The sequence below is a fragment of the Anoplophora glabripennis genome, unplaced genomic scaffold (assembly GCF_000390285.2).
Source record: "Anoplophora glabripennis isolate ALB-LARVAE unplaced genomic scaffold, Agla_2.0 scaffold1662, whole genome shotgun sequence".
NCBI lineage: Eukaryota > Metazoa > Arthropoda > Insecta > Coleoptera > Cerambycidae > Anoplophora > Anoplophora glabripennis.
Window position 1 is genome coordinate 31208 of NW_019417856.1, and position 12125 is coordinate 43332.

General features: G+C 31.5%; 1 long non-coding RNA gene across 1 annotated transcript in view; it reads left to right on the plus strand.

The window, feature by feature from the left end:
- LOC111692506 overlaps window positions 1–2745 on the plus strand; it is an 18811-nt gene extending 16066 nt beyond the window's left edge. Inside the window, exons 2-3 of the long non-coding RNA XR_002763250.1 lie at window positions 624–720; window positions 2417–2745. This is a non-coding gene — a long non-coding RNA (uncharacterized LOC111692506). The remainder of the gene's footprint in view (window positions 1–623; window positions 721–2416) is intronic.
- The last annotated feature ends 9380 nt before the right edge of the window (window positions 2746–12125 follow it).

Sequence of the window (12125 nt, forward strand, 5' to 3'; positions counted from 1 at the left end):
CTCTTAGAAACTCGTTCCCTTCTTTTTCCTCACCATACATTGTCCGTAAATTGTTTGTCCTTTTATTTCGGACTTTCTCACCGCAACTTTTTCACCGGACTGTTTCACTGGACTAATTTACCGGACTTTTTTATTGGACTATTTCACCGGACTTTTTTACTGGACTATTTTCTTGGGCTTCTTCTCGCACTTCTTTCTCGGAATTTTTTTCTTGGACTTTATCCTACATTCTCTTTTATTTATTTACAAAGGATTATTGCATTTTTGCAGGAATGCCAATGGTGTATGTAGAAATATTGGGATGGATTTTCTCACAAAATGTATTTTAATTTGTTTCGTGTTGTTTAATTTATTGTTTAAGATTGTAATAGTCATAAAAAATAATAATTAAATGTTTCTAATTGCACTATTTTATTTTGGAAAATAAGGATACTTTGAATTACGCTTATGTAAATATTTTTTTAAGAAAATAACGGGCAACAAGCTCAAATATTTCTGATTTATTTTAAACCATTTTGTAAATATTTTTTGGTATTTCTCTCATTATTATTATAAAGGTTGAATTTTTTTGTTGCAGTAATGTATATTTATTAACAAAATTTTAATTTTTAAATTTTTTCCAGAATACAATGATGCCTCGTGGTTTTTTATTTCCTATACATGTTAAGAACGAAACTTCAGGCTGCGATAGCAATTATGGAGGTTGTAGAAAAATTGGAGGTTAGGCTTTTAAATAAATTATCGTTTATGTAAATGTTTAATTTATTTCATTTTATGTGATTAATATGTATGCGATAATGAAAGGGTTTATTTGTTTTCATGACATTTTTATTATTTTATCGTAATTGAAATTTGTAGATTTCCAAAATTTTTTATAATTATCCATTATATTAACTCTTCAATTTCAGGATCACTTTTCGTTTTTNGTTTATGTAAATGTTAAATTTATTTCATTTTATGTGATTAACATGTATGCGATAATGAAAGGGTTTATTTGTTTTCATGACATTTTTATTATTTTATTGTAATTGAAATTTGTAGATTTCCAAAATTTTTTATAATTATCCATTATATTAACTTTTCAATTTCAGGATCACTTTTCGTTTTTCATACAAGTTGTTTAAAGTTGAAGTTTTTATATTTCTTTTCAATAAATAAGAAAGAAATATATATTTTAGGTTTATATTAGAGATATAGGTTGTTCCAAATTAGGTTTGCGTATATCTGAAATGGACACAAAATTTTAATTGTTAAAAAAATTTATTTTTTATAAAAATATTTGTTTCTTTAGAAATCCTTGCCAAGATAGTAGTTTGTTCAATTTAATGTATGGGGCGTTTACAAATTTGGAAAAGACAAAACCGGTGAAGCGAAAAGTACCTTCAATTTTAATGCTACGTGAAAAAGTAATGGGGGAAAAATTGTTTGGAATAAAATATTATCTTTAAATATGAAAGCATGATCCTCTATTTAATACTTGACAATCTGGGAATTTCTAGGACTTTACTTATTCTTTCATACTTTTGGAGAAGTCGTTTTAATAAAAAAATATTGTTTTATTGAAAAACAGAGACACATGTTTGCATATTAATAATTAATTATTTTATTTAGAGGGATTAATAAGTTTCTTCGAAAGGATTAAAAAATAAGTAGTTTTATCAAAATCCAGAATGTTGAGTATTAAGTAGAGGTCCGTGCTTTCATATTTAAACATAATATTAAATTTCAAGGTACTTTTGCCCATTACTTTTTCACGTAGCGTTCAGATTTAAGGTATTTTACTCGTTAGTGTTTTTGCTTTTTCTAAATTTTTGAACGCTCTGCATATTAAATTGAACAAATTATAATCTCGTCAAGGGTTTCTGGACAATTAAAAATTTGTATGAAGAATTATTTTTTTTGACTATTGACATTTTGTGTCCATTTCAGGTATAGGCAACTCGAATTGGGGACACCTTGTATATTCATTATTTCTATTTTATTTGACAATTTCTATGAAATCGTGGAGGTGTATTTTCGACGATATAACCTCTTTTGTTGGAAGTTATTCAAAGAATAACTTCGTGAAATTACATTCCAATTTGAATTTATTAATTTAAAATAATTTTTTTCTACAAAACTGTTAAAAGTGGCCTTATTAATTGTCATTTTTAACATCAAAAATGACAATTAAAATTCCTTTTTAACAGTTTTGTAGAAAAAATTGTGTATGAAATACGTGTTAAGTGATTTTATTTTGTTTGTGAAGTTAAAAGACTCGTTGCGTTCGTTTTTTCATCATCGTATTTACATAAAAATATCGTATTTTTAACACGTACATCATAAATAGCTATTATTTTATCTACATATCACTTTTCTTTGTATTTCAAATTTTATCGAAAATAAAGTAGGTACTCATATCATTTTTCTTTTTCAGGAATTCCGCGTCTGCATAGGGATCTGCTAGTAGACGATGATTACGACCAGGCTCAACAATCGTATATTTTATCAATTTTGACAGTCGTATAGATAGATTCGTTTTGTTCGAAATTCTATCTATAGGGCGGTGTTTCCAGTATTATTGACTTTTATTTTTGTTGACTGTATATGAAATTTGGAAATGTCATTTTATTTAGAATTGTATTTTGTAGGTTTCATTATTTTCAATAAAGAATACAACTGGAACGAGTCACTATACACTATTTTACTAGAACAAAAGTTCATAAGAATAGCGTGTGGTGGCTAGTTTCCGTGTCGTAAACAGAATTCAACTTTTTATTCTTTCCTAAAATGAAAATAAAATAAAAGTGAAATCAAGCGAAAAAAATTTAATTATGGTCTAAAGATAAATTGATGGAAACGAAAATAAAATAGAACGAAGTAAAAAATATATCAAAAAGAAAATAAATAAATTAAAAAAGAAAATAACATTATTTGTCACATTTAAATAATGGAGAAAACCAAAGATATTTTCTGGGGCAAACAGTAATGAAAATACAATTTATAGAGAAAAGAAAAAATATTACAAATCAGATTGGTAAAAAAAATTCAAAGAAAAAAATTATTTCAATGAAATTGAAATAATGGACAAAAATGCATCTCCTTGGGAAAATGATTAATAAAAATAATTTTTATACAAAAATAAAGGAAAAAAAATTACAAACCAGATGGATTTTATAAAAAATATAAGAGAAAAGAAGTTATTCAATGAAATTGAAATAATGTACAAAAAGAATACATCTCCTTGGGACAATTATTAATAAAAATAGTTCATTTACAAAAATGAAGAAAAAAATATTACAAAGGAGATGGAAAAAAAAAATTATATAAAAAAAGAAAACTAGTCGTTTAATGAAATTCAAAAAATGGAGAAAAATAATACATCTTGGGAAAAATATTAATAAAAATAGTTTTTATAGAAAAATAAAGGGGAAAAAACATACAAAGCAGATGGATATAAAAAAAAAAATTAAAACAAAATTCAAAAAAGAAAATAAGTAATTTAATGAAATTGAAAACATTATTCATAAAAATATTTTTTATAGAAAATTAAAGATAAAAAAATCGCAATGTAAAAAAAATATTTGAAAATAAGAAATACATCACATTTCAATAATGTAGAAAAATAATTATATCTTCTTGGGAAAATGATTAATAAAAATAGATTATATACAAAAATAGAGAAAAAAATTATTATCAAGGAGATGGATAAAAAAATTATAAAAAAAACAAAATGTTATTAAATGAAATTGAAAAAATTGAGAAAAAGAATATATCCTTGGGAAATAATTAAAAAAAATATTTCTGTTCAAGAATTAAGAAAAAATAATTACAATGAAATGGGCATATAAAAAAATTGTAAAAAAATATAAGTATTTAATGAAATTGAAAAAATTTAGAAAAAGAATACATCTCCTTGGGCATACAATTCATAAAAATATTTTCGATGGAAAATTAAAGAAAAAAAATATTACAATGCAGATGGACATTAAAAAATTTTAACAGAAAATAAGTAATAAATTACATTTAAATAATGTACAAAAATACTTATATCTCCTTGGGAAAATGATTAATAAAAATAGTTTTCATGAAAAAATTAAAGGAAACAAATATTACAAATCAAATGGGGATAAAAATTTTTTTAAAAAATTACTCATTAAATGAAATTGAAATAATGGAGAAAAATAATTACATCTCTTTTGAATTAATGATTTCAAAAATTGTGTTTATCAAAAAATTTAAGGAAAAAATATGACAAATCTAATGGATATAAGAGAAATACGAAAAAGAAGGTAAGTAATAATGAAAGTACATACAAAGAAGGGAGAAAAATAATTATATCTTCTTGGGAAAATTATTGAAATAAATATTTTCTATAGAAAAATAATGAACAAAAAAAAATTTTACAGTGCAGATGGGCAAAAGAGTATTAAAAAAATATGAGTAATTAAATCACATTCAAATAATGGAGAAAAAGAATTGCATCTCCTTGGGAAAATGATTAATAAAAATAGTTTTTATAAAAAAATTCAAAGAAAATAATTAGAGATGGATAAAAAAATATATTAAAATAAAAAAAGTTATTAAATAATATTTAAATAATGGAGAAAAAGAATTACATCTCTTTTGAATGAATGATTTAAAACGTGTTTACGAATAAATAAATGGAAAAAAATATTACAAATTAAATGGATATAAGAGAAATAGGAAAGAGAAGGTAAGTAATAATGAAAGTACATACAAAGAAGGGAGAAAAATAATTATATCTTCTTGGGAAAATTATTGATATCAATGTTTTCTATAGAAAAATAATCAAGTAAAAAAATTGTACAGTGCAGATGGATACAAAAATATTTAAAAAAATTAGTAATTAAATCACATTAAAATAATGGAGAAAAAGAATTACATCTCTTTGGGAAAATTATTAATAAAAATAGTTTTTATTAAAAAATTAAAAGAAAATAATTAGATGGATAAAAAAATTGATTAAAATAAAAAATTTCATTAAATTATATTTAGATAATGGAGAAAAAGAATTACATCTCTTTTCAATTAATGATTTAAAATATTGTGTTTACGAATTAATAAAAGGAAAAAAATATTACAAATTAAATGGATATAAGAGAAATAGGAAAATGAAGGTAAGTAATAAAGAAAGTACATACAAAGAAGGGAGAAAAATAATTATATCTCCTTGGGAAAATTATTGATAGTAATATTTTCCATAGAAAAATCCAAAAAACAAAATTATACAATGCATATGGATAAAAAAATTTTAAAAAAAGATAATCGTATTGAAATCACTTTAAAATAATGGACAAAAAGAATTACATCTCCTTGGGAAAATGATTAATAAAAATAGTTTTTACGAAAAAATTAAAATAAAAAAAATTTGAGATGCATAAAAAAATATATTCAAAGAAAAAAAAAGGAATTCAATTCTATTTAAATAACGGACAAAAATAATTACATCTCCTTGGGTAAATGATTAATAGAAATAGTTTTTACGAAAAAATTTAAATAAAAAAAATTTGATGGATAAAAGAAATATATTACAAGAAAAAAGAGGAATTAAATCATATTTAAATAATGGACAAAAATAATTACATCTCCTTGGGAAAATGATTAATAAAAACAGTTTTTACGAAATAATTAAAATAAAAAAAATTTGAGATGGATAAAAAAAATGTAATAAAACAAAAAGAGTCATTAAATTATATTTAAATAATGGAGAAAAAGAAAGACATCTCTTTGGGAAAATGATTAATAAAAATAGTTTTTACGAAAAAATAAAAATAAAAATAAAAAAAGTAGAGATGTAAAAAAAAAATTATTAAAAGAAAAAAGTAATTAAATTATATTTAAATAATGGAGAAAAAGAATTATATCTCTGGGAAAATGAATAATAATTATAGTTTTTACGAAAAAACTAAAAGAAAAAAAATAAGAGATGGATAAAAATAATATTAAAAGAAAAAAAGGAATTTAATCATATTGAAATAATGGGGAAAAAGAATCTCTTTGGGAAAATGAATAATAATAATGTGTTCACAGATAAATAAAGGAAAAAAAAATATTACAAATCAGATGTATATAAAAAAAATATTAAAAAGAACGTAAGTAATTAAAGAACATACAAAGGTAGAAAATTAATTATATCTTTTATTTTGGCGGATGTTACAGTATTTTGGTATTTTTGCCGGATCTTAAGTTAGTCCGGTATTTTTGCCGGACCTGAGGTGAGTCCGGAATTTTTGTCGGATCTGAGGTTAGGCCGGTATTTTTGCCGGAGTCCGGTTTTTTGCCGGTCTGGTTTTTTGCCGGTTATGTTTTTTTGCCGTTCCGCTTATTTGCCGGTTCGCTTATTTGCCGGTCTGGTATTTTTGCCGGTCCGGCATTTTTGTCGGTCCGGTCTTTTTGCCGGTCCGGTATATTTGCCGGTCCGGTGTTTTTTCGGTCCGGTATTTTTGCCGGTCCGGTTTTTCTGCCGGTCCGGTATTTTTGCTGGTTCTGTTTTATTTGCGGGTCCGGTATTTTTGCCGCTCCGGTTTTTTTGCAGGTTCGGTAATTTTGCCGTTTCGATTTTTTTGCCGGTCCGGTAATTTTGCCGGTCCGGTATTTTAGCCGGTCCGTTAATTTTGCCTGTCCGGTATTTTTGCCGGTCCGGTATTTTTGCCGGTCCTGTTTTTTTGCCGGTCCGGTAATTTTGCCGGTCCGGTATTTTTGCCGGTCCGGTAAATTTTTCGGTCCGGTAATTTTGCCGGTCCGGTTTTTTTGCCGGTCCGGTATTTTTGCCGGTCCGGTATTTATGTCGGTTCGCTATTTTTGCCGGTCCGGTAGTTTTGCCGGGGCGGTATGTTTGCAGGTCCGGTTTTTCTGCCGGTCCGCAATTTTTGCTGGTCCGGTATTTTTGCCGCTCCGGTTTTTTTTGCCGGTCCGGTATTTTTGCCGGTCCCTTAATTCTGCCGGTCCGGTAATTTTGTCGGTCCGGTAATTTTGCCGGTCCGGTAGTTTTGTCGGTTTCGTGAGGTTTGATGTTTTTTTTGCAATTACGTGAGATTAGATGTGTTTTTTTGCAATTACGTGAGGTTAGAGGTGTTTTTGTTGTAATAACGTGAGGTTTGATGTGTTTTTTTAAATTACGTGAGGTTTGATGTGTTTTTTGCAATTACGTGAGGTTTGACTTGTTTTTTGAAATTAGGTTAGGTTAGGTTAGGTTAGGTTAGGTTAGGTTAGGTTAGGTTAGGTTAGGTTAGGTTAGGTTAGGTTAGGTTAGGTTAGGTTAGGTTAGGTTAGGTTAGGTTAGGTTAGGTTAGGTTAGGTTAGGTTAGGTTAGGTTAGGTTAGGTTAGGTTAGGTTAGGTTAGGTTAGGTTAGGTTAGGTTAGGTTAGGTTAGGTTAGGTTAGGTTAGGTTAGGTTAGGTTAGGTTAGGTTAGGTTAGGTTAGGTTAGGTTAGGTTAGGTTAGGTTAGGTTAGGTTAGGTTAGGTTAGGTTAGGTTAGGTTAGGTTAGGTTAGGTTAGGTTAGGTTAGGTTAGGTTAGGTTAGGTTAGGTTAGGTTAGGTTAGGTTAGGTTAGGTTAGGTTAGGTTAGGTTAGGTTAGGTTAGGTTAGGTTAGGTTAGGTTAGGTTAGGTTAGGTTAGGTTAGGTTAGGTTAGGTTAGGTTAGGTTAGGTTAGGTTAGGTTAGGTTAGGTTAGGTTAGGTTAGGTTAGGTTAGGTTAGGTTAGGTTAGGTTAGGTTAGGTTAGGTTAGGTTAGGTTAGGTTAGGTTAGGTTAGGTTAGGTTAGGTTAGGTTAGGTTAGGTTAGGTTAGGTTAGGTTAGGTTAGGTTAGGTTAGGTTAGGTTAGGTTAGGTTAGGTTAGGTTAGGTTAGGTTAGGTTAGGTTAGGTTAGGTTAGGTTAGGTTAGGTTAGGTTAGGTTAGGTTAGGTTAGGTTAGGTTAGGTTAGGTTAGGTTAGGTTAGGTTAGGTTAGGTTAGGTTAGGTTAGGTTAGGTTAGGTTAGGTTAGGTTAGGTTAGGTTAGGTTAGGTTAGGTTAGGTTAGGTTAGGTTAGGTTAGGTTAGGTTAGGTTAGGTTAGGTTAGGTTAGGTTAGGTTAGGTTAGGTTAGGTTAGGTTAGGTTAGGTTAGGTTAGGTTAGGTTAGGTTAGGTTAGGTTAGGTTAGGTTAGGTTAGGTTAGGTTAGGTTAGGTTAGGTTAGGTTAGGTTAGGTTAGGTTAGGTTAGGTTAGGTTAGGTTAGGTTAGGTTAGGTTAGGTTAGGTTAGGTTAGGTTAGGTTAGGTTAGGTTAGGTTAGGTTAGGTTAGGTTAGGTTAGGTTAGGTTAGGTTAGGTTAGGTTAGGTTAGGTTAGGTTAGGTTAGGTTAGGTTAGGTTAGGTTAGGTTAGGTTAGGTTAGGTTAGGTTAGGTTAGGTTAGGTTAGGTTAGGTTAGGTTAGGTTAGGTTAGGTTAGGTTAGGTTAGGTTAGGTTAGGTTAGGTTAGGTTAGGTTAGGTTAGGTTAGGTTAGGTTAGGTTAGGTTAGGTTAGGTTAGGTTAGGTTAGGTTAGGTTAGGTTAGGTTAGGTTAGGTTAGGTTAGGTTAGGTTAGGTTAGGTTAGGTTAGGTTAGGTTAGGTTAGGTTAGGTTAGGTTAGGTTAGGTTAGGTTAGGTTAGGTTAGGTTAGGTTAGGTTAGGTTAGGTTAGGTTAGGTTAGGTTAGGTTAGGTTAGGTTAGGTTAGGTTAGGTTAGGTTAGGTTAGGTTAGGTTAGGTTAGGTTAGGTTAGGTTAGGTTAGGTTAGGTTAGGTTAGGTTAGGTTAGGTTAGGTTAGGTTAGGTTAGGTTAGGTTAGGTTAGGTTAGGTTAGGTTAGGTTAGGTTAGGTTAGGTTAGGTTAGGTTAGGTTAGGTTAGGTTAGGTTAGGTTAGGTTAGGTTAGGTTAGGTTAGGTTAGGTTAGGTTAGGTTAGGTTAGGTTAGGTTAGGTTAGGTTAGGTTAGGTTAGGTTAGGTTAGGTTAGGTTAGGTTAGGTTAGGTTAGGTTAGGTTAGGTTAGGTTAGGTTAGGTTAGGTTAGGTTAGGTTAGGTTAGGTTAGGTTAGGTTAGGTTAGGTTAGGTTAGGTTAGGTTAGGTTAGGTTAGGTTAGGTTAGGTTAGGTTAGGTTAGGTTAGGTTAGGTTAGGTTAGGTTAGGTTAGGTTAGGTTAGGTTAGGTTAGGTTAGGTTAGGTTAGGTTAGGTTAGGTTAGGTTAGGTTAGGTTAGGTTAGGTTAGGTTAGGTTAGGTTAGGTTAGGTTAGGTTAGGTTAGGTTAGGTTAGGTTAGGTTAGGTTAGGTTAGGTTAGGTTAGGTTAGGTTAGGTTAGGTTAGGTTAGGTTAGGTTAGGTTAGGTTAGGTTAGGTTAGGTTAGGTTAGGTTAGGTTAGGTTAGGTTAGGTTAGGTTAGGTTAGGTTAGGTTAGGTTAGGTTAGGTTAGGTTAGGTTAGGTTAGGTTAGGTTAGGTTAGGTTAGGTTAGGTTAGGTTAGGTTAGGTTAGGTTAGGTTAGGTTAGGTTAGGTTAGGTTAGGTTAGGTTAGGTTAGGTTAGGTTAGGTTAGGTTAGGTTAGGTTAGGTTAGGTTAGGTTAGGTTAGGTTAGGTTAGGTTAGGTTAGGTTAGGTTAGGTTAGGTTAGGTTAGGTTAGGTTAGGTTAGGTTAGGTTAGGTTAGGTTAGGTTAGGTTAGGTTAGGTTAGGTTAGGTTAGGTTAGGTTAGGTTAGGTTAGGTTAGGTTAGGTTAGGTTAGGTTAGGTTAGGTTAGGTTAGGTTAGGTTAGGTTAGGTTAGGTTAGGTTAGGTTAGGTTAGGTTAGGTTAGGTTAGGTTAGGTTAGGTTAGGTTAGGTTAGGTTAGGTTAGGTTAGGTTAGGTTAGGTTAGGTTAGGTTAGGTTAGGTTAGGTTAGGTTAGGTTAGGTTAGGTTAGGTTAGGTTAGGTTAGGTTAGGTTAGGTTAGGTTAGGTTAGGTTAGGTTAGGTTAGGTTAGGTTAGGTTAGGTTAGGTTAGGTTAGGTTAGGTTAGGTTAGGTTAGGTTAGGTTAGGTTAGGTTAGGTTAGGTTAGGTTAGGTTAGGTTAGGTTAGGTTAGGTTAGGTTAGGTTAGGTTAGGTTAGGTTAGGTTAGGTTAGGTTAGGTTAGGTTAGGTTAGGTTAGGTTAGGTTAGGTTAGGTTAGGTTAGGTTAGGTTAGGTTAGGTTAGGTTAGGTTAGGTTAGGTTAGGTTAGGTTAGGTTAGGTTAGGTTAGGTTAGGTTAGGTTAGGTTAGGTTAGGTTAGGTTAGGTTAGGTTAGGTTAGGTTAGGTTAGGTTAGGTTAGGTTAGGTTAGGTTAGGTTAGGTTAGGTTAGGTTAGGTTAGGTTAGGTTAGGTTAGGTTAGGTTAGGTTAGGTTAGGTTAGGTTAGGTTAGGTTAGGTTAGGTTAGGTTAGGTTAGGTTAGGTTAGGTTAGGTTAGGTTAGGTTAGGTTAGGTTAGGTTAGGTTAGGTTAGGTTAGGTTAGGTTAGGTTAGGTTAGGTTAGGTTAGGTTAGGTTAGGTTAGGTTAGGTTAGGTTAGGTTAGGTTAGGTTAGGTTAGGTTAGGTTAGGTTAGGTTAGGTTAGGTTAGGTTAGGTTAGGTTAGGTTAGGTTAGGTTAGGTTAGGTTAGGTTAGGTTAGGTTAGGTTAGGTTAGGTTAGGTTAGGTTAGGTTAGGTTAGGTTAGGTTAGGTTAGGTTAGGTTAGGTTAGGTTAGGTTAGGTTAGGTTAGGTTAGGTTAGGTTAGGTTAGGTTAGGTTAGGTTAGGTTAGGTTAGGTTAGGTTAGGTTAGGTTAGGTTAGGTTAGGTTAGGTTAGGTTAGGTTAGGTTAGGTTAGGTTAGGTTAGGTTAGGTTAGGTTAGGTTAGGTTAGGTTAGGTTAGGTTAGGTTAGGTTAGGTTAGGTTAGGTTAGGTTAGGTTAGGTTAGGTTAGGTTAGGTTAGGTTAGGTTAGGTTAGGTTAGGTTAGGTTAGGTTAGGTTAGGTTAGGTTAGGTTAGGTTAGGTTAGGTTAGGTTAGGTTAGGTTAGGTTAGGTTAGGTTAGGTTAGGTTAGGTTAGGTTAGGTTAGGTTAGGTTAGGTTAGGTTAGGTTAGGTTAGGTTAGGTTAGGTTAGGTTAGGTTAGGTTAGGTTAGGTTAGGTTAGGTTAGGTTAGGTTAGGTTAGGTTAGGTTAGGTTAGGTTAGGTTAGGTTAGGTTAGGTTAGGTTAGGTTAGGTTAGGTTAGGTTAGGTTAGGTTAGGTTAGGTTAGGTTAGGTTAGGTTAGGTTAGGTTAGGTTAGGTTAGGTTAGGTTAGGTTAGGTTAGGTTAGGTTAGGTTAGGTTAGGTTAGGTTAGGTTAGGTTAGGTTAGGTTAGGTTAGGTTAGGTTAGGTTAGGTTAGGTTAGGTTAGGTTAGGTTAGGTTAGGTTAGGTTAGGTTAGGTTAGGTTAGGTTAGGTTAGGTTAGGTTAGGTTAGGTTAGGTTAGGTTAGGTTAGGTTAGGTTAGGTTAGGTTAGGTTAGGTTAGGTTAGGTTAGGTTAGGTTAGGTTAGGTTAGGTTAGGTTAGGTTAGGTTAGGTTAGGTTAGGTTAGGTTAGGTTAGGTTAGGTTAGGTTAGGTTAGGTTAGGTTAGGTTAGGTTAGGTTAGGTTAGGTTAGGTTAGGTTAGGTTAGGTTAGGTTAGGTTAGGTTAGGTTAGGTTAGGTTAGGTTAGGTTAGGTTAGGTTAGGTTAGGTTAGGTTAGGTTAGGTTAGGTTAGGTTAGGTTAGGTTAGGTTAGGTTAGGTTAGGTTAGGTTAGGTTAGGTTAGGTTAGGTTAGGTTAGGTTAGGTTAGGTTAGGTTAGGTTAGGTTAGGTTAGGTTAGGTTAGGTTAGGTTAGGTTAGGTTAGGTTAGGTTAGGTTAGGTTAGGTTAGGTTAGGTTAGGTTAGGTTAGGTTAGGTTAGGTTAGGTTAGGTTAGGTTAGGTTAGGTTAGGTTAGGTTAGGTTAGGTTAGGTTAGGTTAGGTTAGGTTAGGTTAGGTTAGGTTAGGTTAGGTTAGGTTAGGTTAGGTTAGGTTAGGTTAGGTTAGGTTAGGTTAGGTTAGGTTAGGTTAGGTTAGGTTAGGTTAGGTTAGGTTAGGTTAGGTTAGGTTAGGTTAGGTTAGGTTAGGTTAGGTTAGGTTAGGTTAGGTTAGGTTAG